Below are 24,178 nucleotides of genomic sequence, written 5' to 3'. Positions count from 1 at the left end.
ATGCTGGCATTCCCCTGCTTCATTTTCACAAAGTGCGGGGGTGGGGTGGGGGGCTTACCTGTACCATGGCAGTGTGTGTGTGTGTGTGTGTGTGTGTGTGTGTGTGTGTGTGTGTGTGTGTGTGACCCCTTGAAGTTTAAAAAGAGTAGCAGAGCTGCTTTTGACAGCAGGGACAAATGATTAAAGCCTCCTTGAATCAAATTCTCCCTTCCCAGATACTTTGAACTCCCTCCCCCCTGCCAAAGTGTTTGATGAATCTATCTATCTATCTATCTATCTATCTATCTATCTATCTATCTATCTATCTAGTTGGAGGGCTACTACTCCAAGTAGTAGTATCAGGGGCCTAACTATAATAGGGCAAGGGGAGACAGTTGTTTGGGGGGCACCCAGAGGCAAGTCACATGACTGACTCCCCCAGCTGCACACACACACCCCGGCTTCCTTCAGTTGTGTTCAGCCTCCGAAATTGATGTGAGTGTTAAGACCTGGAGCTACCAGAACAGCATGTCTTTCTCTAGAACCATTAAATGACGTGTGTGTGTGTGTGTGTGTGTGTGTGTGTGTGTTTTACTATGCTTTTTGTGACCACTATTCAGCCTCACTTAAGATTTCTTTACTTCATGAGCTGAGCTTCAAGGGGGTGGGGCATTTTAAAATATTGTCTCTGGGCCCACTCCAACCTTGCTACGCCCCTGAGTAGTATCCAAGTAGTATTCAAGTAGTACTACTCCAAGTAGTAGTATCTACTACTATCTACTAGTTGGAGGGCTATAGGCCACCTCCAGCTTCAAAGGCAGGATGCCTCTGAGTACCAGTTGCAGGGGAGTAACAACAGGAGAGAGGGCATGCCCTCAACCCCTGCCTGTGGCTTCCAGTGGCATCTGATGAGCCACAGTGTGAAACAGGATGCTGGACTAGATGGGCCTTGGACCTGATCCAGCAGGGCTGTTCCTATCTATCTAATTTGTATGTCACCCCAAGCTTCTGTCTCTGGGTGGCTTAGGTCCTTAATTAGCTTGGTCCTTCACCCAGTCCTCCAGACTACACCAATGGTACATCCACTTGGTCCTTATTTGAGCAGTGAATGCTGGTCTCTTGCCATCCACATACTCAGTGGCTCTTGTGGAGCTGCTGTACTGACATGGGACTTTCTACCTAATCCACCTGCCCTACACGATTCCACCCTTTGTTTCCAATGCAGCCTGGGATTCAACCCCAGAAAGTGTCAAGCACCTTGGACAGGTATGGATGAATCTAGACAGAGCAGATCTGGCTGGCAAGGCATATAAACAAGCACTGATAGTGCCTCTTCCCACATCCCACCAACCCCACCCTGACACTGCCTTAACCAGTTTATGGGACTGGGGAAAACAGAGAGATGTTGCTTAACAACTTTGTTGAAGCACTACATTTGTTTGGTCTCTCCCCAGGTGCGCTGGAGTTGCAGTGAGCGTAATTGCTACTTACAGATAAGAGACAAAGGCTAATGAGCTGAGCACAGAAGACAGCTAGTACAACACTGATAAGAGACTGCTTCACATCACAACCAGTAAGTGCCGCATGGAGCAGGACAGGTTGCTTCAGTTACTAGGCAACCTGACCGGAGTACACCACAAATATTTCACTGAACTGCAAAGGAGGTTGCTGAAAACACCGTAAATCAACTTTATGTTTCATAGAGAGTTTATCACAAGGGACTTCTAAAACTTGATGTACATGTTTCCTTTGCTCCATGGCTGTTGAAAAATAATCCCCTGGGGTTGTGCACCCACGTCACATCAGTAACATGGCAAAGTATCCATCTTACAGATTCCCCCAAATGATGTGGTTATCTGCCATATCAGTATCAAAGATCCCTGCACTTAAGAGTGAAAACATGAAGTGCCAATGTGGGAAGTACGTTCTAACTGCATTCTTTAGGTGACCCACTTGGTCAGTGTTTCTAGATATCAGTGTGATGTGGAGCCTGCTCATAGGAAGGTTTCTCTCTCATTTCTTGGTGGGAAAACATGAATTTGTTTATTTATTAAATTTATATAACACTTTCCATTAAAAAAACTCAAAGCGGGTTACAATATAATTAAAACAATGCATAATTAAAATACAAAAGTACAGATAATATGAATATAAAAATATCTCTATTTGAAAATGTAAAAACCCATTAAAAACAATAATACATAAAAACACAAAGCAGCCACAGTAAAAACAAGATTTTCATTTAGAAGCCTGGGTGAAGAGCCATGTCTTTACTTGTTTCCTAAAAAATGACATGGAGACTGAGGAACTGATCACTGGCAGAAGAAGCCAGATGGTGGCCTGTGTTCCTCTTGCCAGTGCCCCTCGCCCGCCATGTCCCCTGCATTGGACATCAGATGCAGGGGGTGTGGCTGGGGCACCAGGCACAGCCCCTGATTGACAGTGGCCAGGTTCATTGAACCCGTCCAACTCAGTGGTGGCTCCACCCCTGGAGCTGATGCCAACCAGGAGAGCATTCCAAAGGGGGCAATACCTGAGAAAGCCCTGTCCCACATGCTTGACAACTGAGCCTCTCTCAACATCAGCACGTGGAGTAGAGCCCCCCTCCAATGATATTATCAAGTGGGCAGAAACCCTTGGGAGCAGGCGGTCCTTCAGATATCCAGGGCCCAAACCATTAAGGGCTTTAAAGGTCAAAAACAACACTGATTTAAGGGCAACAGAATACAAGGTAGGTCTCACTGAAATCAATGTAAAATAAGTATTTTCCCCCACTCAAAACCATGTGGGTGTTGTGAGTTTCCTGCCTGTTTCTCATCTCTTGAGATGTAGACCTTGCCAAAGATCAAGGCTGACATGAGGAGAAAAATTACTCAAAGCAGTCCTATTGAAACAGTTAGGTAATGCCACATTGCAGATGAGGACAATTCACCATTTTTGGAGGTGTGTCTCATGGACTATAATTCAGCAAGGGAAATGTTTCCCTGCATGTAGATGTAGTGATAGGAAAAGCTCCACATGTTGAATATCTGCTTGCCACAGCCTGTTAAAGGAGCAGGGTCAGGGAGAACCAGGGGCGTATCTAGGGTAAGGCAGGCAGGGCACGTGCCCTGGGTGCCACTTGAAGGGGGCGCCATTTTGTAAAATAAAAAATAAATAAAGAGGCTGCCAAAAACAAAATGGCCACTGCGCATGCTCAAATGGCCTCTGTGGCCATGCCAGACCTTGCAGAGGTCATTTGAACATGCACAGTGGCCATTTTGTTTTCAGAGGTCATTTTTTTTTAAAAAGATTATTTTTAAAAATGGCCACCACACATGCTCAAATGGTCCCTGCGAGGCCCTAGAGGCCAGAGGGGGGGGGGAACCTTTGCAGAGAGGAAGAGTTAATGCCCTCCCCCATGGCTGTTATTTAAACACAAAATAAAAATGGGAGTGCAAAGACATATTCAATGTCACATCTAATTTGAACCTACGTGGTAGTTCCACAAGTCTGGAAGTGTCTTTCTGTGGAAATGTACCCAAACCTGAACCTGGAACACTCTTCTGACAGAGCTGTCTTTGGGAGTCGAGTGAAGCCAGTAAAGAGCATTAGGTTTAGCATCTATTATTTATTTATTTATTTATTATTGTTCATTTGTTTGTTCGTTTGTTTGTTTGTTTGATTTATATACCGCCCTTCCAAAATGGCTCAGGGCAGTACACAGCATGATAAAATCAATTAAAACAAATTAACATTAAAATCAAACTATTAAAACACAATAAAACCAATAAAACAGCTAAAAGCCCTGAAAATCAGGGCAACAATTTAAAACAATTTAAAACAGTTAATCATTTAAAACCCTGGAAGGCCAGGCCAAATAGGTAGGTTTTAAGGGCTCTCCTGAAGGACAGCAATGATCTCAAATTACGAACTTCTGCCGGGAGTGCATTCCACAGCCCAGGAGCAGCTACAGAGAAGGCCCGCCTCTGCATCGCCACCAGACAAACTGGTGGCAACTGGAGACGGACCTCCTCAGATAATCTTAAGGTGTGGTGGGGATCATGTAAAAGAAGGCACTCTCTTAGATAGTTTGGACCTAAGCCGTTCAGGGCTTTAAAGGTAATAACCAGCACTTTGTATTTTGCCCGGAAACATATTGGCAGCCAGTGTAGCTGTTTCAAAACAGGCATCATATGGTCTCTCCGGGTTGCCCCAGAGACCAACCTGGCTGCCGCATTCTGAACGAACTGAAGTTTCCAGACTACGTACAAAGGCAGCCCCACGTAGAGCACATTGCAGTAGTCGAGCCGGGAGGTTACCAGCTGATGCACCACTGTTTTGAGGTCATCCTCTTTGAGGAATGGGCACAGCTGTCGAATCAACCAAAGCTGATAGAAAGGCCATGGCCCCCACCTGAGTTACCAGGGTGAGGCCTGGGTCCAGGAATATTCCCAACATTATGTGTTTAGCTTACTTGTATTTTAATAGGATCTTATAATTCAATAAAACAAGTTTTAATTTGAACTTGATACTGGTTGCGGTTTTTAACCTGACTTTTAACTTGATTACTTATTTAGAGAGAGGAGAGCTGGTCTTGTGGTAGCAAGCATGACTTGCCCCCTTAGCTAAGCAGGCTCCACCCTGGTTGCATATGAAAGGGAGAGTAGAAGTGTAAGCACTGCAAGATATTCCCCTGAGGTGATGGAGCCGCTCTGGGAAGAGCAGAAGGTACCAAGTTCCCTCCCTGGCTTCTTGAAGATAGGGCTGAGAGAGATTCCTGCCTGCAACCTTGGAGAAGCCGCTGCCAGACTGGGTTGACAATACTGAGCTAGATGGACCTATGGTCTGAATCGGTATATGGCAGCTTCCTATGTTCCTACTCAATTTGGTAAATTTTATTACTTTTATTGTATATTGTATCTATTTTATTGTTGTGAGCTGCCCCAAGCAATAGTGAACTGGAGGGGCGGGGTATAAATATTATAAATAAATAAATAAATAAATCCATCCATCCATCCATCCATCCTGTTTAGGCCAGGGTACGTTATCCATTAAAACCATCTTTTAACACTCCCTCAACATTCAGTAGCTTATTTGCTAAGCCCTGTGAATTTCCATGGGATCTGCAACTTTGCAGAAGCATTGCCACAGAGCTCTTTCTTTAGTGACAAGGAGAGCCATCCATCACACATCTTTAAAAATATAGCTTGTTTCATTTGCTGCTGCCTTCAGTTCATGGTCACATAACTACTGGCACACTGTCACTGCAAATGATGACTGAAACGGTGCACTTGGCCTGCCTTAATGGAGGAACCTCATGCCTTTATGCGCTTCTCTCTGTCAAGTATGTATTTGAAATGCCTCTTTGGAGACCACAATGTGACATTGTCTCAGCTCAAAGTAACATCTCACCCAAATGGACTTGAAAGAGAATGTGAACTCTTTGGATCCAGGCCAGAACCTGCAGAGGAAGAACTCCGTGCGAGGTAAACCCAGAGCAAAAGCCCAAAGGGCTGATAAATACGTCTCACAAGCCGAAGGAGAAGTTTAGAAAATCTGCCATAAAACTTAAATAAGATGATATAATATTGCAAACACATACTCCCATGCTTCAGATGAAATGCTTAGGTAGCTTTGATGCATAGAATAAAAAACAAATAAAATATCTTACAAATCAAGCAAACAAATTTCAGTGTCAAAACATCACCATCAGTGCTTGATTTTAAGCAGCTGGGAGCACTTGAGATTAAATAGAGTAACTGAAACTAGGTAACCAATCCAAGGACAGGAGAAAAGAGAGAGGAGGAGAGGAGTGGCTTTTCAAAAATTAACCCTTTTATTGACCAATAATTCTCACGTAATACAACTCAGAAGGCCCTTATAATGGGATGGTGGTTGCAGATTATATACTTGGTTGTTGCAATGTCTGAATGTAGAAACCAGGCAAAGGTTAGATGCACTATCTTGTATTTCATCCCAATTTTTCATTCTATCTATTGATTTTCTAATGTTGCCAACATATGATATGAAATTCATTCTTCATGCTTTATTTCCTAATCTTATGATTATTGGGGGGCGGGGGGAGAGAACTAGAAATTTATTTCTTTACCACTGCTACTAAAAATGACTAGCACATAGAATCTAGAAACCATAAGCAGGTATAATTAATTTTAAAGCTGCATGATTTAAAAACAAACTCAAACTTTAAAGGGAACAGGGTGTGTCACAAGACTTACACCTTCACTAGGCAGTAGTGATTGTATCCGAAGCCTGCTTTGTAGAGTACCGGGGATAACACTCACCATTCAAATATAAAACATGCACTTAACATTTATTTCCACTCACCAGATTTTAAGGATACATTGTCCGTTATTTGCATAGAGATGTGATTGTTTATACAATTGCATCCAATAAGGTGCAATTTTTCTCTGGAGTTAGCAAGCATGACTTGTCCCCTTAGCTAAGCAGGGTCCGCCCTGCATGTGAGCACTGTAAGATATTCCCCTTAGAGGATGAAGCAACTCTGGGAAGAGCAGAAGGTTCCAAGTTCCCTCCCTGGCAGCATCTCCAAGATAGGGCTAAGATTCCTGCCTGCAACCTTGGAGAAGCTGCTGCCAGTCTGTGAAGACAATACTGAGCTAGACGGACCAATGGTCTGACTCAGTATATGGCAGCTTCCTATGTTCCTATGTTCATTTTCATTTCAAAAATGAAAATGAATTTTATATCTATAGGACCTTTTTTTTTTTACTATATTCATGTCAATAAACGTAACAGTTATTGTTCAGAGGTTAGCTTCCTAAACCCCTGTAGTGTTCCTAGATCAACAAATGTGTGTGTCTTGTGTGATTTAAACTAGTGTCTTTTGAATCACCATCGTTCTCTTCCTCAAAAATCTGAAAAGAGATAGTGAGTCAGTTGCATTAAGGTTATGGTTTAATAAACCCATTCATTAAGCTCCAATGAAGCTCTGAGGTTGCTGTCAGTTCTGACAAGAAAACATCAAAGGTAAGCCTACATTGTCCATGGAACAAAATGGAATGATGTCCTACTGCAAGAATATATGCATCCTCAAGGTCAATTCAGGTAAGATGTTGAAGATCCATGATAAGAACTCTTATCTACAGTATTTCATGTTTTAAAAGAACAGTCATAGAGGTTTGATTGTGTTTTATTGATTTTACTGTGGAGTGTGTGTGTGTGTTTTATTATAAGCCACCCCAAGAAGCAGTGTGCAGGAGGCATGAGATTGAAAAATTTTAAATGAATAAATTAGTATTGGAACCATGGCACCGGGGGTGATAGAGGGTTAACCCCTTGCTTACATGCCATTTTACATGCCCAGCTGCTTTTTGTTCCATTAGGGGAAACTGACATGTGTGCTCAGAAGTTTTCCCTGGCGGGATGAATAGCAATTTCAATGGGGAGACCCATTACAGTAAAATGGTTAAGGAAAACCCCTACCTCAGCACTGCGGTTCATCCCCACCCACTCCAGCTTACAATTGCCTTCTAAGAAAGCATTAGAGACTAGAGGGCCAATCAAGATCTCCAATGTCTCACTTATTATGTTGTGCACACGAGAATTTTTTTTTAATGACAACGGAAGGGTGTCCTCTCTGCCATGAAACATGAAGAAGGAAATCACAAAGTGGTGGCTGGCAGGAGCCAGTAACTGAGGCTCAGCAGCAGGAGGAGACTAAGAAGTAGGGATGAATTTCCTGCATCGAGCAAGGGATTGGGTCAGATGGTCTAGCCCCCTACTCCAGCTCTTTGATTCTAGACCACAAGGAAGATACCAGTAGCAAAGACAGAAGCAGGATCTGCCACAACATGTAATGGGTAACTCAGTCCAACAATCTGCAGAAAGCAATGGAGGGAGAAAGTATACATGACACTCAGGACCAAATTCTATGCTACATTAATCAAGCAGTTTGCCCTTCCTCACCCTACCCTCCCCCCCTCCCCAAAAAATAGTAGTGGTGAGTAATATCAGGTTAAGAACTACAATAAGGGACTCTACAGGACTGAATCCTTTATTTCCCCTTCTGGAAGACTGGGCCTTGGAGATCTTGACATCACACTTTTCATATCTGGAAAATCGTTATTTTATAGCTTTACCGACCCACAACAACTCCCACTGCCACCAAATTTCAAATAATCTTGCACCTTTCCTCTGTAGTAAGTATTTAAAGGCTTTAGGCATGGTAAAACTAAGACTTGGAGACTTCTTTGAGTTTAAAAGATTAAAATATTTTTGAGAAATATATAGAACTAGCTGACCGGGCGCATAGCATCTGCGCCCCTAGTAGCGCCGCCGCCGGGCCCGAGAGTGCCGCCGCCACCGTGGCCGGGCCCGGGCCCGAGAGTGCCGCCGCGGCCGGGCCTGGGCCCAAGAGTGCTGCCGCCGCCGCCTGGCCCGCTGCCGCCTGGCCTGCGGCACGGCCTGGCCCGCCGCCTTGCCTCCACACCCGCCCAGCCAGGCAATTCTCCTGGGTGTGCCAGGACCAATCAGGCGCCCCCGCAGCCCAACCAATCAGCTGGGCTGCCGGGACGCACTTTCCAAAGGCACACCCAGGAGAATTAAATATATAGATATGTTGCTGTTGGCCTGAAGGCCAACCTTCCCCTGCTGGGCTATCCTGAGCTGGGTGTGGAGGAGGGTGGGTGACTCGTGGTCAGCCCCACCCACTGACAGCTTGCCCTGGCCCAACACCAGATTTGCTCCTTGCTGTGCTTTATGCCTCTCCTTACATCAGGAGAGTCAAGGAGGTTTGATTTTGTGTGTTTTCTTTTCTCAGCCCTGCGTATAATGCTCTGCTATTGCTTGCTGCCATAACTATCTAGTTTTGCTTCCTAGAGCTAGAGCTGTGATTTGGTGGTCTGTTTGTGATATGGTGTTGAAATGGACAGTTGCAGCTCAGCTCTATGTGTCTCTGTGTAATATTCCCTGGTGATTGATGTGATGAGCTCCATGTTTGGCCTTGGGAGTAACTTGTGCTTCACTCACTTCTCTTGTTTGCTCTGCAATCTGCATTCTGCTTTGCAAGGTATACTCAGTCAAAATGTGGCTGAAGATGTTGCTGCAGTTGAGCTTATGGCTATGATTTCTGGCTGCTAAGGGTGCTGCTGTGCTGTGTCAGAGGTTGCAAGTAAGGACAGAGTCATACGTGTGTTAGAGAGCACATTGTACCAATGATGTTACTGCCGTGATGATAAAGTGACTGTCAGTAGATTCTGGGTCAGTGTGATTCTTTTTTGGCCATCTTTGGACTATCTTTGAAATGTGTGTTCTCTTTGTATGTTGGGAGGGGCAGCTTGTGAGTGTGCTTTGCTGTGTTTCTCCAATAGGGAACATTGGGGACTCAAAACACCCCATTGTTCCCCATGCTAGGGGCACCAGACAGGGTTGGGTAGTGGAGCATGATGGGTACTACCCACCACCCAACCCACAGAGCAATCAGGTAATCGGGTAATTTATTATGATTTTTAAAAAAATTTTATCAGGGTTGTTTCAGATTATTGCCCTACTGACCCAGATAAAATTCAATGTGAGGAGAGCTGTTCTACCAATTGGTTTTCTTGGAGAAATAGTCTACCCATTAAATTCAATAGGTAGACCAGCTCTCCCCAGGAAAAACTGGAATTTCAAGGACTGTTTTTCAGAGATTGCTGGTCTACCCATTGGTTTTAATGGGTAGACCAATCCTCCAAGAAAAACAATTGGTAGACCAGCTCTCCTGTTTTTCCAGGAAATGCTGGTCTACCAGTTGGTTTTCAAAAAAAAACTGCTCTACCCATTAAACCCAATTGGTGGACCAACTATCCTTGGGAAAAGAGTCTTCAAAATTGCAGTTTTAATAGGGAGACCTGGCCTACCAATTCGATTTAATGGGTAGACTAGCTCTGCAGTAAAACCAAATCGATTCGATTCACAAATCAAATTGTTGAATCAGCTGGCCAATGTCAGCTGCATCGATGATTCAATTTGAGAGTTCGCTATTCGATTCAAGATTGAATCAAATTGCAAAATCCGATTCATGCACATCCCTACTAAAGATTGCAGCCCCAGGCTGCTTTTTGCCTTGCAGGAAACATATATAGGTACCAATAGCTGACAGGTGGTGATTTTTAGTTCTGAATATTTGAAAGTACTTTATAAATGTACTTTCTTTTTGTTAGAAATATCTGGGGGATTGGGATCCTGATTCTCTTCCCATTCTGTTAAAAAACAAAAACCCCAAACACCTTCCAGTTTAAGGCCTTTTACACAGAATATGGCTTTTGCTTCAAGGCACAGAAACTAAAGGCCCTACACTGAAGTTTGCTTCAAGGAAACAACCTGGCGTGGGTAGCCTATTTTTCCACATATTTCTTTCAACTTCTTCTTTCATATTTCTTTCAACAAATTTCACTTTAGCTACCTTCCTTTTAGTGAATTGATTAAAGGTAGGAAGCCTAGATTGAGGCAAGGGAAGTGATGCTTGGCTTAGCCTGCTGGTGTTCTTTGAAGATATCATTGTCTGATGGATATGGAAAATGTGATGGATTTTCAATAAAGTTCCACTTCAAAGATTGAGATCCTAGGAGTCATGGGAAGAGAAAAGAAAACAGGGTCATGGGAAGAGAAGGGGAAAGAGAGCCTTGAGAACAGGGCTGTTTTGGTGGCTTCAGGTGAGATCACAAACAGCTCTACACACACACACACCTTTGGTTCCTTGATCACTAACTTCTAAATTTGCTTGTAAAGCTGCTCAGGAATTCTTATTAGTCTCCACAGATAATTTGAATATGAAGCTTTGTCTCATATGAACCTGCCTTATACCACATCAGATCATTGGTCCATCTAGCTTAGTATTGTCTACACTGACTGAGTGTAGAACTCTGTGCACTTCAGATGCAATCCCGATCTTACCTAGAGATACCATAGATTTTAATGGGGCTTTCTGTCAAGGGAGTATGGTTTATATGATAGATTGTTTTATGAGCCTCACTTCCCCCAAGCAATAGGTTCCAGGAGCAGCATTTTACAGTCACAGCTTTCTAGTAAAGAGACAGCTTGATGGTGTTTTTATAATATTTATTCATTTACAAATCCAGAGGGCAACCAGATAGACACTGACCTTCAAATGTGTGTTGGCTGAATATGTAAGGGCGGGGCGAAGGCTCCAACCTCACCCTAACCTCCATGCATTCAGGAAAGTGTAAAAGTGGTTCTCCAATGCATACAGCTATACACGTGTTGGCTCTTCTATGCAATTGGGAAATATGCACAATCAGGAACACAGGAAGCTGCCTTATACTGAGTAAGACCATTGAACCATCTATCTCAGTATTGTCTACACAGACTGGCAGCAGCTTCTCCAAGGTTGCAGGCAGGAATCTCTCTCAGCCCTATCTTGGAGATGCTGCCAGGGTGGAAACTTGGACCTTTCTGCTCTTCCCAGAGCAGCAGCTCCATCCCCTGAGGGGAATATCTTCCAGTGCTCACACTTCTACTCTCCCTTTCATATGCAACCAGGGTGGAGCCTGCTTAGCTAAGGGGACAAGTCATGCTTGCTACCACAAGACCAGCTCTCCGCACTGATAAGTGATTCCTGATGTGTTCCCGATAAGATGGAAGAGCCTGTACATGTACAGCTGTATGTGCATAGAGATACTTTGATACCTTCTGCTGAATGTATGAAGGTTGGGGGTGGGAAATGGTAGGTACAATCCTGCTGCCCCGTCATGTGGTCTATCAGTGGATATATTCAAAGTGAGAATTTCAATATATGAAGGCTAGGGATTGTCTTTGATGAAGCATCAGTTCCCGCAAATGCCACAGTCAGCCCTTGGAGACACCTCTCAAGCAGGTGCTATATGTATTATATCCAGTCAGCTGATCTTTTCAATTGCTCAGAAGTTTGTCCTTATGAGATCTGGTAAAAAGGGACAGAGTCAGAAGGGAAGAGAGGAGAGGAAGAAATGGAGGGAGAGAAATAGGTGGAGTTGTTTCTTAATACAGTTCTCAACAATTTGGTAGCTAGTAGTCACCACAAATGCTCCTTTAAGCAAGTCGTGTCTATCTATTAATGCCCATTAAAGAATCATCTTTAGCTAACAAAAGCCTAGTGTAGAGAGAAGCTCATCGCTTCCCTTTATTCAGCCAAAATGTAGCTGACCCTGATGATCCTCTGTTCAGTTTGGAGCATCATCATTCAAGAAGGATGTTGACAAGTTCAGGAAGCCAGAAAGAAAATAAAGGGCCTGCGTACAATTCCTATGAGAACCAGGCTGAAGTAGCTGGGTTTGTTTAGTCTAGAGAAAAGCAAGATTAAACATGTGTTTATATGGCAGGGTGAGTGGGAATCTCAAAAGACTTATTTAAGGGGTCTCAAAAGAGGGGGGCACTTCTGAACAGGATGTAGTAATAAATGACAGGTAGATTTAAGTACAACAGTAGGAAGAGCTTTTCCCCTAGCTTTTAAATTCATCACTGGAACAAGCTGGCCAGGGAGGCCATAGGATGTTCTTCCTTGGAGGCTTTTTGCCAAAGGCTGGACAGTTATCTGGTGAGGTTGTCATAGAAAAGGGATCCATTGCCCTATGTTATTAGAAGATAAATACTGTATACAAATGCCACAAATTTCATAATGCACACTGTGTGAGGCTGCCTTTGAAGGCATTTCAGAAATCATAGCAAGTGCAGAGTTCTAACTTTTCATTAGGCCAGGCTGCAGTGAGTATAACACACCAGTTCTGGTTCACCTGCCCTGGTTTCCTATTTGCTGCTTCTTGGTCCAGTTCAAGGTGCTGGTTACTATTTTTATGTGAAACTTTTGAACTTTTTGCAGATTTTTTTTACACTTTGTGTGAATAAGCATCTCCCTAGGGGTTCTCGAGATATTCTGGTTAAAACTTAACCAAACTTTAGTCTAGTCAAATTTGTTCAATGATGGTTTAGAATAAACCTGGATTGCAAGCAAGATCAGTTTTTTAAAAAATGTGGTCAATGACCATAAATAATAAACTGACTGAATGAATGACTGATAAGATCAGTGTTCCTTTTCCCAGCTTTCTAATGGTCCAATCATGCTGCTTTAATATCTGCAAGTAAGCGAAGTCATAGGATGCAGTTTAAATTATTTCTTTATATGTCATTGTGACAAAAACAATGTTTCTGTTGCCCATGGAAATATTTCTAAAAATAAGATCTCCAAAGAATAAAAAGAGAGGTGTGAGCCCTTCCCTATGAATCATACTGTATATGTCAAAAATGTGATTCACAGTAAAATGATAACTTAGTTGACCATTGTATAAAATGCATCAAAGCAATTTCTAACTACAGAACCTGTTACTCATAATTACTCTGTGAAGATCAATCTCTGTTCAAAACTATATTTAATGACCTTTTTCAGGAGGCTAAGCTTTAGATAATAACAGTAACAGATTCTAGTTGCAACTTGTCATAAAAATCAGTGAAGCAATTTTTAAAATGAAACTTTTATTGTCTAAAGGTTGTCCCCCTTTTTGGTATTCTGCTTTCTAACATAAGGAATATATTCAACACCAGTTCTGGATTTCTGCTTCTTTCACACTATAGCCTTCTTCAGATGTTAACCGAAGGTGTGGACATTTGCTGACAGGATGCACGGTTCTAATGTGTCTGGTAGAGTTTGCTGTGGCACAGCTGTAGACCCAGAAGCAGTGGCACCACTGTAGAAAACTACCATATTTATTCCCATTAGAGTGAATGGAGGAAATGCCGTATTTATTCCCATTGTAGTGGAGGAAGTGCATAATGCTGCTAGCACTACCACCAGTTCTCTGCAGTGGTGCTGCTGCTTCTGGATCTGAAACAGCAGTGCAAATTCCACTGGAAATATTAGAGCAGCATATTATGTGGGCCACTGTACCCAAAGTCAATGTGTACCCAAATCATGTGGCAGATTTCTCCCCAGGAACAGGCGCTTCATATGAGCAAAGAGAGGCGACTCAGGGTGGTTTGCAGGGAGAGTAGGCTTAGCCCGCTCTCCCCGCACATGAGCAGGGAGCCGTCCTTGGATGGCCAGATCAGCCACCCACACGATTACCAGCTTTGTCACAGAGCCGGTAGGGGTGGCAGGGATTGGGGGCCAACCAGCCCCTGGAAGTCCCAGGATGCCCCGCACAAGTGCACGGGGCATTCTGGGGAGACCCTCGAGGCCGGAAGGCTTGTTGGAGCTTCCTAGTCAGGGGTCTCCTTGTGAGTCACTGTGGTGCAGAGCCGCACCATGGCGATTCACGATCACCAAAAGAGGGTTAGCAGAGCGCTCGCTCCACTAAACTAGTTTAAGGGGAGGGGTGCTTTGGGGGGTTTGCTGCCAGAAGCTGTGCTGCTCCCGTTGTAGCACATGACCACCCCAAAGTGGGCTGGGCTCCCTTAGCTTTTGGGAGGTCATGAGAATAGCCTCCATATGTCTCTTTGGTAGTGGTGGGTAGTGGGGCTACATGGTGTGTTGGCCCAGGGGGGCTGCCAGTTGGCATATCTTCCCATTATGGCTGAAAAAGGAAATTATGGCCGAGTTCCGATGTCACAACAAAACCATTAGGAGATATTATGAGAATGAACTGTGGAGAATGTCAAACTTCCATGTTTCCCCTCTCCCATTTCTTTCCTTGTGCACAAGAGTTAGATATGTAACTTTTTGTTTTTGGTTTGTAACAAACCTCAGTTTCCAGTTACATCCAGCTCTGATTTTGGTTTGATACCTTGGTTTGTTAACTAACTGTGATTTAGTTTCCCATATTAGGACACACAGAGGCTATTCACACGATTGCAGAAAATTGGGCTAGCCTCCGCTAGCCCAATTTTCTGCAATCATGAGAACCACCGGGCTTGGCTGCGAGCCCGGTGGTTCTTGAATGGGTAACCCGCTCAAGTAGCCCACCCCTGAAACTGCGTTTGTGGAGTGAGCGCTCTGCAAACCTGGTTTTTTTTATTGTGAGTAGCCGCAGTGCGGCTCTGCGCTATGGCTACTCATGAGGAGACCCCCGGAGGGGAGGCAAAAAAGCCACCTCTCAGCTCCGGGGGTCTCACCAGCATGCCCTGTGCACTCATGCAGGACATACTGGAGCTTCTGGAGGCTGATCGGCCCCCGCTCCCCCCAGCCCCTGCCGGCTCCGTCACGGAGTCAGCAATCGTGTGGGCAGCCAATCCGGCCACCCAGGGCTCCTGCCCTGCTCATGTGTGGGGAAAGTGCGCTTAGCCCACTCTCCCCACTCACTCTCGCAAAGGATGAAAAGGGAAACTGTGGTTTGTTGCTTGGTAACAAACGAAGCTTAGAGACACATTCCTTTGCATGCAAAGGATGAAGGGAGGGGGGAGGAGCATATGTGCCTGAAGCTTGACATCTTAACTAGGCCTATATCTGCACAGCCTTTAGATCTTTAAGTAAGGAACTTCTTACTTCAATATTTACAATAGGATGGAGGATAGGAGATAATCCCCATTTATCTTCAGGTCCAACTGTTTTGAAACTTCTCTACAGTCCTATAAGGATCTTACCCTTGAAACTCACCCTGTAGATGTTTATAATTGTTCTGAGTTTTGTTTCTAATGACATGTCCAAACAGGAGCTTTCCATGGCACTGATCTTTCATTGGAGGGGAAATCAGCTTCACAGAAAACTCTCTTGAAAAGGAGGCACCATGTTGTTCAAAGTATTGTGCAGTCTTCCCCTAGTCAGGCTGTCCTAGCCATGATATCTAGGATTCACTTGGTATGTCATGAGGATTGTCAGAAATCACTGTAGCACTAGCAAGGTGTCAACACAAGTGCAGAGAATAGATGTACATCCAAACTTTTATAAAACTGCCTTGTAGACATGTTTGTCCCTACCATGCAGCTATTTAAGGCACAGGAGCTGTCTTTGAGTTAGAAGTTGCCATTTATGATTAATCTATTTTGTTACAAATTATGACATTCTGTGATCTCTAGCTAATTCTGTATCCCTAGCTAACAAATCAAATTCTGATGACAGTTTGAATAAATTATGCCTTTTTTTTTTCTTTTTGCAGCTGATTTGGGGGAATGAGATTTTCTGTTGAAAGGGAAGATGTCTTATGTAAATATTGCTAGACTTCAAATACATTGTTTTAGCAAGGATAATTTAATTCTTCTCATTCATCATCTTTTGCTATTTTAAGTTGCTGAATTCCTGTGGTGTGGATAAAAATGAGAATGGGACAAAGAGATTTGTTTGTGGAGTCAGATTCCATCTCAATTCTCTGCTGGAAATTCCAGATCTGTTTACTGTCAGTCTTCATGGTGAGTCAGACTGTGATTTTAGAAATCATCAATGGACAGGGTTTGTTTTATTATTATTATTATTATTATTATTTCTTGTTTACACAGTCAGACAGGTGTTATTGACTGGTTTGTTTTATCCAGACATCGAGTCCTTCGCAAGGATCTGGGATGGCTGAATTTTATTGTCAATGTTATTGCTGTTGTTATAGATATCGTCGCAGAATATAGGCTGTTCCCAGTAAAGTTGCTTTTTGTAATTGGCTGATGGTGATTTCTGTGGCCCCTATGGTGTTGAGGTGCTCTTCAAGGTCTTTTGGAACTGCACCAAGGGCGCCAATTACCACTGGGATTATTTTAGTCTTTTTCTGCCACAGCCTTTCAGTTTCAATTTGTAGATCTTTGTATTTTGTGATTTTTTCTATTTCTTTTTCTTCTGTTCTGCTATCCCCTGGTATTGCTATGTCGATTATTTTAACTAGTTTTTCTTTCTTCTTGACTACAGTGATATCTGGTGTATTGTGTGGCAGATGTTTGTCGTCGGAAGTCCCATAATATTTTTGCATCTCCATTTTCTACAACTTTTTCAGTTTTATGGTCCCACCAATCTTTGGCTCTACAGGTAGCTTGTATTTTTTGCAGATGTTCCAGTATATCATCCCCGCTACCTTGTCATACCTTTGTTTGTAGTCAGTCTGTGCGATCTTTTTACAACAGCTGATCAGGTGGTCCAGTGTTTCATCTGCTTCTTTACAAAGGCAGCACTTGCTGTTTGTTGTTGACTTTTCTACTTTTGCTCTTATTGCATTTGTTCTTAGTGCCTGTTCTTGTAAAGCCAGTATTAAATCCTCTGTTTCTTTCTTCAAGTAACCATTCTTAAGCCATTGCCAGGTCTTGGTGATGTCTGATTTTCCAATTATATTGTGCAAATATTGACCATGCAGGGGCTTATTTCTCCATTTTTCTGCTTGGTTCTTGACTTGTTCTTTCTTGTAGGCCTGCTTTGTTTCATTGGTGTTGAATAGTTTCTCGTTCTTGACCATTTTAAGTGTATCTTCTTCACTGTCCTTGATATATTCTTCAAGGCCTCTTTTCTCCTCCTCTACTGTTTGATGGACTTGAAGCATTCCTCTTTCACCTGAGCTGCGAGGGAGGTATAGCCTATCGACATCACTGCGGGGGTGCAGAGCATGATTGATGGTCATGATTTTCCTGGTCTTACGATCTAGCTGACACCAGTTGTTTCTAAACATTTTAGTATCCATGTGTGAGGCAATGAGTCGAAGGCTTTCTTGTAGTCAATCCATGCAACACTTAGATTGGTTTTTCTTCTCTTGCAATTTTCTAAAATCATTTTGTCAATCAGCAGCTGGTCTTTTGTGCCTCTGGTGTTCGGGCAATTTCCTTTCTGTTCAACTGGAAGCTGTTTGTTAGTTAATAAGTGTTGCATTACTTCATCTGCTATTATTCCAGTTAATAATTTGAACATGGTTGGCACTGTAGGCAGGTTATTGGTCTATAATTACCTGGAACTGCACCTTTTACTGGGTCTTTCATTATGAGATGCGTTTTCCCAGTTGTTAGACATTGTTCAATACCACCTCCTTGCAAAATGTGATTGAACTGTTTTGATAGTTGTTTATGAAGGCTTGTTAGGTGTTTAAGTCAAAAGCCATGCAGTTTATCATCACCTGGTGCAGTCCAATTTTTAGTTGCTCTTTCACTTATTAATTCTGGTGTTATTATTAGAACTTGCATTTGTTGGTTACATTTTTCAACCTCTTTCACTTAGGCTGCTTTTTTATTATAGTCTGTTGGGTTGTCCCATAATTTGAGCAGGTGTTCTCTTGTTTGTATAATCAGTCCAGCACATTATACAGTGTAGGTGGCCAAGAAGGTGGCCATGAAATAATGGGATTGTTTGAAATCTGTAGTAAGGGCTACCTTTCCTTTCAGAGTTTCGAATTTTCTAACATGCAGATAGGGGGGAGAACAAAGGGAAAGGACGGGGCTGCTATTGTCACATGATCTCTGTACTCTGAGATAGGGCCATTGACATGCATCAGGTGGGCACACAAGATAGCAGATAGAGACTTTTTGGTTTAGTGCCACAACTGTGGAATACTCTTGGAAAGGGTCTTCTTGGCTCCCTCAATGCTTGCCTTTTACTAATCAGTGAGAATCTGGTTATTCCAAAAGTCATTTTGGAAAATGCAAACTGACCAGTATAAACTGCTATTTTTGTTGAGATCTGCTGCTTCCCCATTCCCCCACCATTAAACTATCAGAGTTGTCTCCAAAAGTTCCCTTCCTGTGGAGGAAGGAGCTTTCTATGGAGGAAGAAGCTTCCTATGGAGGAAGACTCCATGCTCCAAAGGAAGACACCTTCTTCTAGAGGAAGAGAACCTTTAGATGCAACCCTTAGCCCTTGATTGCTCTGTCATATTGCATTTTATGTATTGTAGGATTACTGTTAACAAACTTGGGGGTTATGGAAACATGGGATAGATCTGTCATATTGCACAGGAGAATGTCAGCCTAGTAATGTTGTGTTTGTGCAATTTGTGTAAGCTGTGCAAGTTGCACAAATGCAAAAATTGTGCAAATTGCTTTACACAAGAATAAGCTCATTGGAAACAATAGGCTTATTCTTGTGTAAAATATTTGCACAGATTTTGCATTTGAGCAATTTTCATAACTTATGCAGACTGAGCAAATGCAACATTATTAGGCTGTCATACTCTTGTGCAGTATGTCAGCCATCATCATCGTCATCATCATCATCATTATCATCATTATCATCATCAAAACATAATAGCAGCAGCAGCAACTCTGCATGGAGAGCCTTTTTTAGATTTTTAAAATGCTTTTATTAGTATTATAAGTAAAAACAGAAAATGTTACATTTCTGAGATTCCAACAAAAATACATGTTTACAAACAAGATCTTATCCATCCAAGAAAAAACCCCATTCATAAGAAAGATACAAAAGTAGTAATAGTTTATATAAGGAGTAAAAGATATTTAATTAACTAGCCACACAAAGTCTAAATCTAGGCATCCATATAGAATTTTGAACCTCCCAGGGAACCAGCTGGACAAAGAGAGGAGAACCAACCCTTCCACATAGGTAATTCAAACACCCATTGTGTTCTAGAGTAAAAATACCCATCCCAAACATTAAATTATGTTCTTTATTCTTTAGAGAGAATATAAATTTCCCTACTACCAATTCGTCCTTCATCTGATTTAAGACCTATGATGTGAATGGAAAGAAAAGAAAAAAAGAGAAGGAAGGGAAAAAAATCTAAAACTATTCAGAAACTTTCAAAATCCTAAATCTAGTGAATCTGATGATAAAAGGGTAAATATTAAAAGTTTTACTATACTAAATAATAATTTTCTAAATAAAAAGAAAGATATTAAAAAGTCAAAGATCTTTTTCGTCCCAGCTTCTCTCTGAACAGCAAATAAAAAGGTTCCATACAGAGTAATGAATGATTTATGCAGTGAATATAAGTTCCTTTAATTATGTTGTTCATTAGGCTGATAGGCGAATGGAATCTTAAGTGGTCAAAAAAGAATCAGAAAGTCTAGAAAAAAGCCAAAGATATTTAATATCACTAGAAATCCTTTTTCTGATAAGACAAGGACATTGAAAAGCTTCTGTTAAAGACTTCTCCAGTAAAAAGCTATAAATTCACATACACCTATCTCAATGTTGTAAGTAGCAGATGGAGAAATTCATAAATCCAATGCTGTTTGTAAAAGCTCTAAAATAGGTATGTAATTTTCATAATTTCATCAGAGTAGAACATAAGCTGGATAGAAGAAGTATCCAACTCTGTGCCATAACTATACCACAAAATCTTAAGCAGATCACATTAATCACTTCATACTGGCTCTCCTCTCCTAAACAGCCTCAGTGAGAGGTCCAGAAATAATGGGAACACAAAAAAAGAAACAACAATGCAAAGAAAATCTATAAGCTCAAAAGGTATCTATAGTAAAATGTCACTAAAAAAAACCCCAAAAAACCCAAACCCAAAACCCAAAGGAAATGATTACAGAAATGAATCTTTCTAACAATAAATGAATGAATAAATAAATAATGGATTTTGAACCTCCCATCCGACTCTCCAGGTAAGTTTAGGAAAGAAGAGAGTTGCTTAAGAGGAAAAGACTGATCAGCAAAGATCTGAAGCTTAAATATTGTAAACGCAAAGCCGTTACTGAATTCTCAGCCCATGCAACCAAGTGCAAAACGCATTGACAAATGTTCATGACTGGTATCCAAAACCTATTATGTATGGAAGGAATGAATAATAGTATGGAATTTAAAAAGCCTTTTGATTTACTGCTGTTCTTAGGAGCTAAAGTACTTTGTTGGTGGGGTGTGGGATCTCCCATCTAAAAGATGACAAGTTTCCCAAACACAGAAATTTTGCTTCCTTTTCCTCTCCTGTCTACACTGATGCACTTGATACACGTGGTTCAAAAAGAGGAGGTGGACCAAAGTTCTGGAGCATTATTATACAAATGCTGGGTTCATTTCCTCGTTGTCTGATTTAATTGAAAGACCTTCATGTGCCAGCCAGACTGAAGTCAGCAGCCCTTTAGTATGACTGAGCAGAACTCTGCGCCATGATAAAGATTGAGACCTGCCAGCTCTGTTAGTTGTCAGGGAGGGGAAGCATGGAATTGTAGGGGAAAGAGCACATAAACTATGATGTAATAATTAATTAACCCAGAAAATTGAAATATAAACTGCTAAATTCTGCCGTTAGACTCAGAAAGAGCTATCATATTCATGGATTTGTTTTGTTGCTAACCAGTGATGTGCTGTTGGTCCATGAAAAGTGTTGGCCTGGAAGTGTTGATGCACAAGCACACAGCATGCACCCGCAATTGCATCGGCTACTTCTGTGCTGACACTGGCCGGGGCTGTAGAGATGCACGCTGCAGCCCCACATGCCCACTTTTTGAGACAGCGCCGATGGGGGGAAAGTGGCAAGGCGGGGGCTGGCAAGTAGGCAGTGCCTCCCCTGCCCCTTAAAGAACCCCCCCCCTCTCCTGGGAGTGTACAGAATCTGTTCCATGCACATCCCTACTGCAGATTTCCTGTGAGAGACAGTCACCCTATTCACTGTTCAGCACTCCTACAATGATTGTATGGTGTACACAGGCACATATCTGTACACAGATATAGTTATTCACACATTATGTTGAACACAGGTACAGCAGCATACTTCCTATCCATACTTTGCATTTGAGAGGTCTGGTTCACTTTTAAAATGAATGCAGATACAATCATTCACACATAAACAAGAATGGGTGAACAGAGCGCTGTACACACATACAAAATAATGTCCAAATAAGGCTAGTGACAGCACTGGAATCAGAACTAGGAGTACTGCTGCTAACATGCAAAATCTTCTCTACAGAGGCGTAACTAGGGAAAATAGCGCCTAGGGCAAGCACTGAAATTGCGCCCCTGTCCAAACAGGAATGATGGGACTTGTAGTCAACAATCTATATATTTAATTCTCGTAGACGTGCCTGTGGGGATGCGTCCCGGCAGCCCAGCTGATTGGCTGGGCTGCGGAGGTGCCTGATTGGGTGGCGCAGCGCACCCAGGAGAACTGAACCAGCGGCAGGCCAGGCTGTGGGTGGCCATGGTGGCCACAGGCCCGGCCGCGGAGGTGAGGCAGTGGGCTCAGGCGGGCGAGGCGGCGGTGGGCCCAGGCAGGCGAGCGAGGCGAGGCGGCGGCGGGCCTGGGTGGGCAGGCAAGCGAGGCGGCGGCAGGCCCGGGCAGGGCGAAGCGGCGGCCCCCGGCGGAGCAGCGGGACTCGACCAGCAGCCTGGGCAAGAGGGTGGGGGAGAGGAGGCCGGCTGCAGAGGCCAGCAAACAGCAGCAACGGACCTGGCACGCCCGGCCGCAAAGGCGGAACTCGGCCCGGCTGCGGAGGCGGATCAAGACCAGGCAGTAGCGGAACCGGCCGGGGGGGGGGGAGAGGTAGCCGGCCCCAAAGAGCGCACAGATGCTCTGTGCGGGGTCGGCTTGTATCTGGAAATTCTTGTTAAAAGGAACACTGTACCATCTAGACATGGTTGTTGATCAAAACCTGAAAACATGAGCCATCTCTGTAAAAGACTTAGAACAACAGTCAGGAGTTATGCGAGGATTCCAAGTGTCATTTTCTCTGTCTCATCTCATTCTTTTTAAAAAACATGACTTTGTCCTAGAGGATCAACTGCCCAAATAGCCACTAGCAAAATAGGGAAAGAAGAAGGTGGTGGTGGGGTGTGTGTCTATAAACCAGTGAATGATTTCTGCCAGCCTTTGTCTTGTGATGACTGTTGGCTCATGATGGGGTATATGTGCATTCACCACACCAGTGCTTACTTTGACACCAAGAGGGAGGAGGATACATTAGTTTGCCACACTAGACAGAGGCATTTGCAACAGGAGCAGACAGCCAAGTTTTGCCAGGGCCAAAACCATCCCCTGCTAGACTAAGAAATCAGGGTAATTTGCCCCTTCCTGTCACAAGCAGTGTGCTGTTCTTTTATTATTGACTCTAGCTCTCAGATATCCCAGTCATGGATGGAAAATTCAGAGTCAATTTACAAGAGACACATTTTCTACATGGAAGTTTCTTCTGTGCAGGTGTTGTGTAGTATCTATTCCACCAGGGGCATAGCAAGGTTGGAATGGGCCCAGAGACAAAATTTTAAAATATGGCCCCAGCCCCTCAAAGTCCAGGGCCTCCACACACCCCAGGCCCCCAAGGATTTAAGTCTGATATTTCAAAATAAGTATGCTGCCTGGAAATACATTTCACTGAATACACACATGCACACTTCACAGTATATAGTGATATACACTGAGTACTATATATTTGTGCTACTTTTAATGCCTAGAACACACTAGCAACGCTAATTATTAAAATGGCCCCCTCGCTGCAGATTAGCAAAGGAGACTTTCAACTATGCAGGGTGAGCCTGTGTTTGTTTTCTCAGAATTCTGAACAAATTCAGTAAAGTTTGATTCCAGGAGGTTTTTCACACGGCGCTTTTAAAGCCCTTTAACACACATCTCCTCTGGAATGGAGGTGCTGCATTCACATGTTGGCCAGATTTACCCTGAAGTCCCTGCAAGTTATTGGAGAGCAGTTCACACACAAGAAAAATAAAATAAAATAAAAGCACAACACATGCTTCACAGTTCTCACTCAGACCTTCTGGGTTGCAAAACAACTTGAACATAAGTGCATTTATAAATGAATGAAAGAATGAATGAATACATAAATATTTGTTCCAGACGTGTTTGTAATTTTCTGACATGAAACAAGCCACTTATAGGCCTTTTTAGATAGTTTTTGTTTTTAAAGCCAGCACATTTTTCAGTCTGTTTTAAATTAAATATTCAGAGACTTCTCAGTCTCGCCCCACCCCCCATATCAAAGCCCTATGGCAAGCAGATCCCTATATACAGGGGTAACCACAAAAAGGAATTCACAGCCTACCTTGCAAAAGCTGTGCTGGATGGTCTGGTCTGCTACAGGGAGGGTCTGCCAGCCTCCTTCCTGGCTTGCTGGGGCCTGCTGAGTTCAGGCTTCAGGGAGGCCTACTCGGAGGCCTCTCTGGAAGCCCCGCCCACCCGCCAATCAGCTGAGAGGCGGGGAGAGAAGAGCTCTGCAGTTTGCAGGCTGCTCCGATCTAGGCCTCACGGATCCTAGGCCGGAGCTGGAGGCAAGTGGCTGAGGGGCCCTGGGGCTGGGCAATGGGGTGAGGGTGGCAGGAACTGGCGTGGTGCTGCCACCTCAGTGGCGCCTAGGGCATGTGCCCTGCCGCCCCCCCCCCCCCCCAGTTCCGCCTATGCTTTTCTAGGTGCAGGAGCTAGGGATATGTACGAATCAGGATTTGCAGAGTGATTCTAAGCAC

The 24,178-nt window shown here is 43.3% G+C and overlaps 1 protein-coding gene across 1 annotated transcript in view; it reads right to left on the bottom strand.

Moving 5' to 3' along the window:
* CALCR (calcitonin receptor) overlaps nt 1–23,823 on the bottom strand; it is a 360,448-nt gene extending 336,625 nt beyond the window's left edge. Inside the window, exon 1 of the mRNA XM_053263181.1 lies at nt 23,761–23,823. The gene's annotated coding sequence lies outside the window, so the exon portion shown is untranslated. The remainder of the gene's footprint in view (nt 1–23,760) is intronic.
* Between the last annotated feature and the right edge of the window lie 355 nt (nt 23,824–24,178).

This window comes from Hemicordylus capensis, chromosome 6 (assembly GCF_027244095.1).
Source record: "Hemicordylus capensis ecotype Gifberg chromosome 6, rHemCap1.1.pri, whole genome shotgun sequence".
Lineage (NCBI taxonomy): Eukaryota > Metazoa > Chordata > Lepidosauria > Squamata > Cordylidae > Hemicordylus > Hemicordylus capensis.
This window is presented reverse-complemented; position numbering and strand designations above follow the sequence as displayed.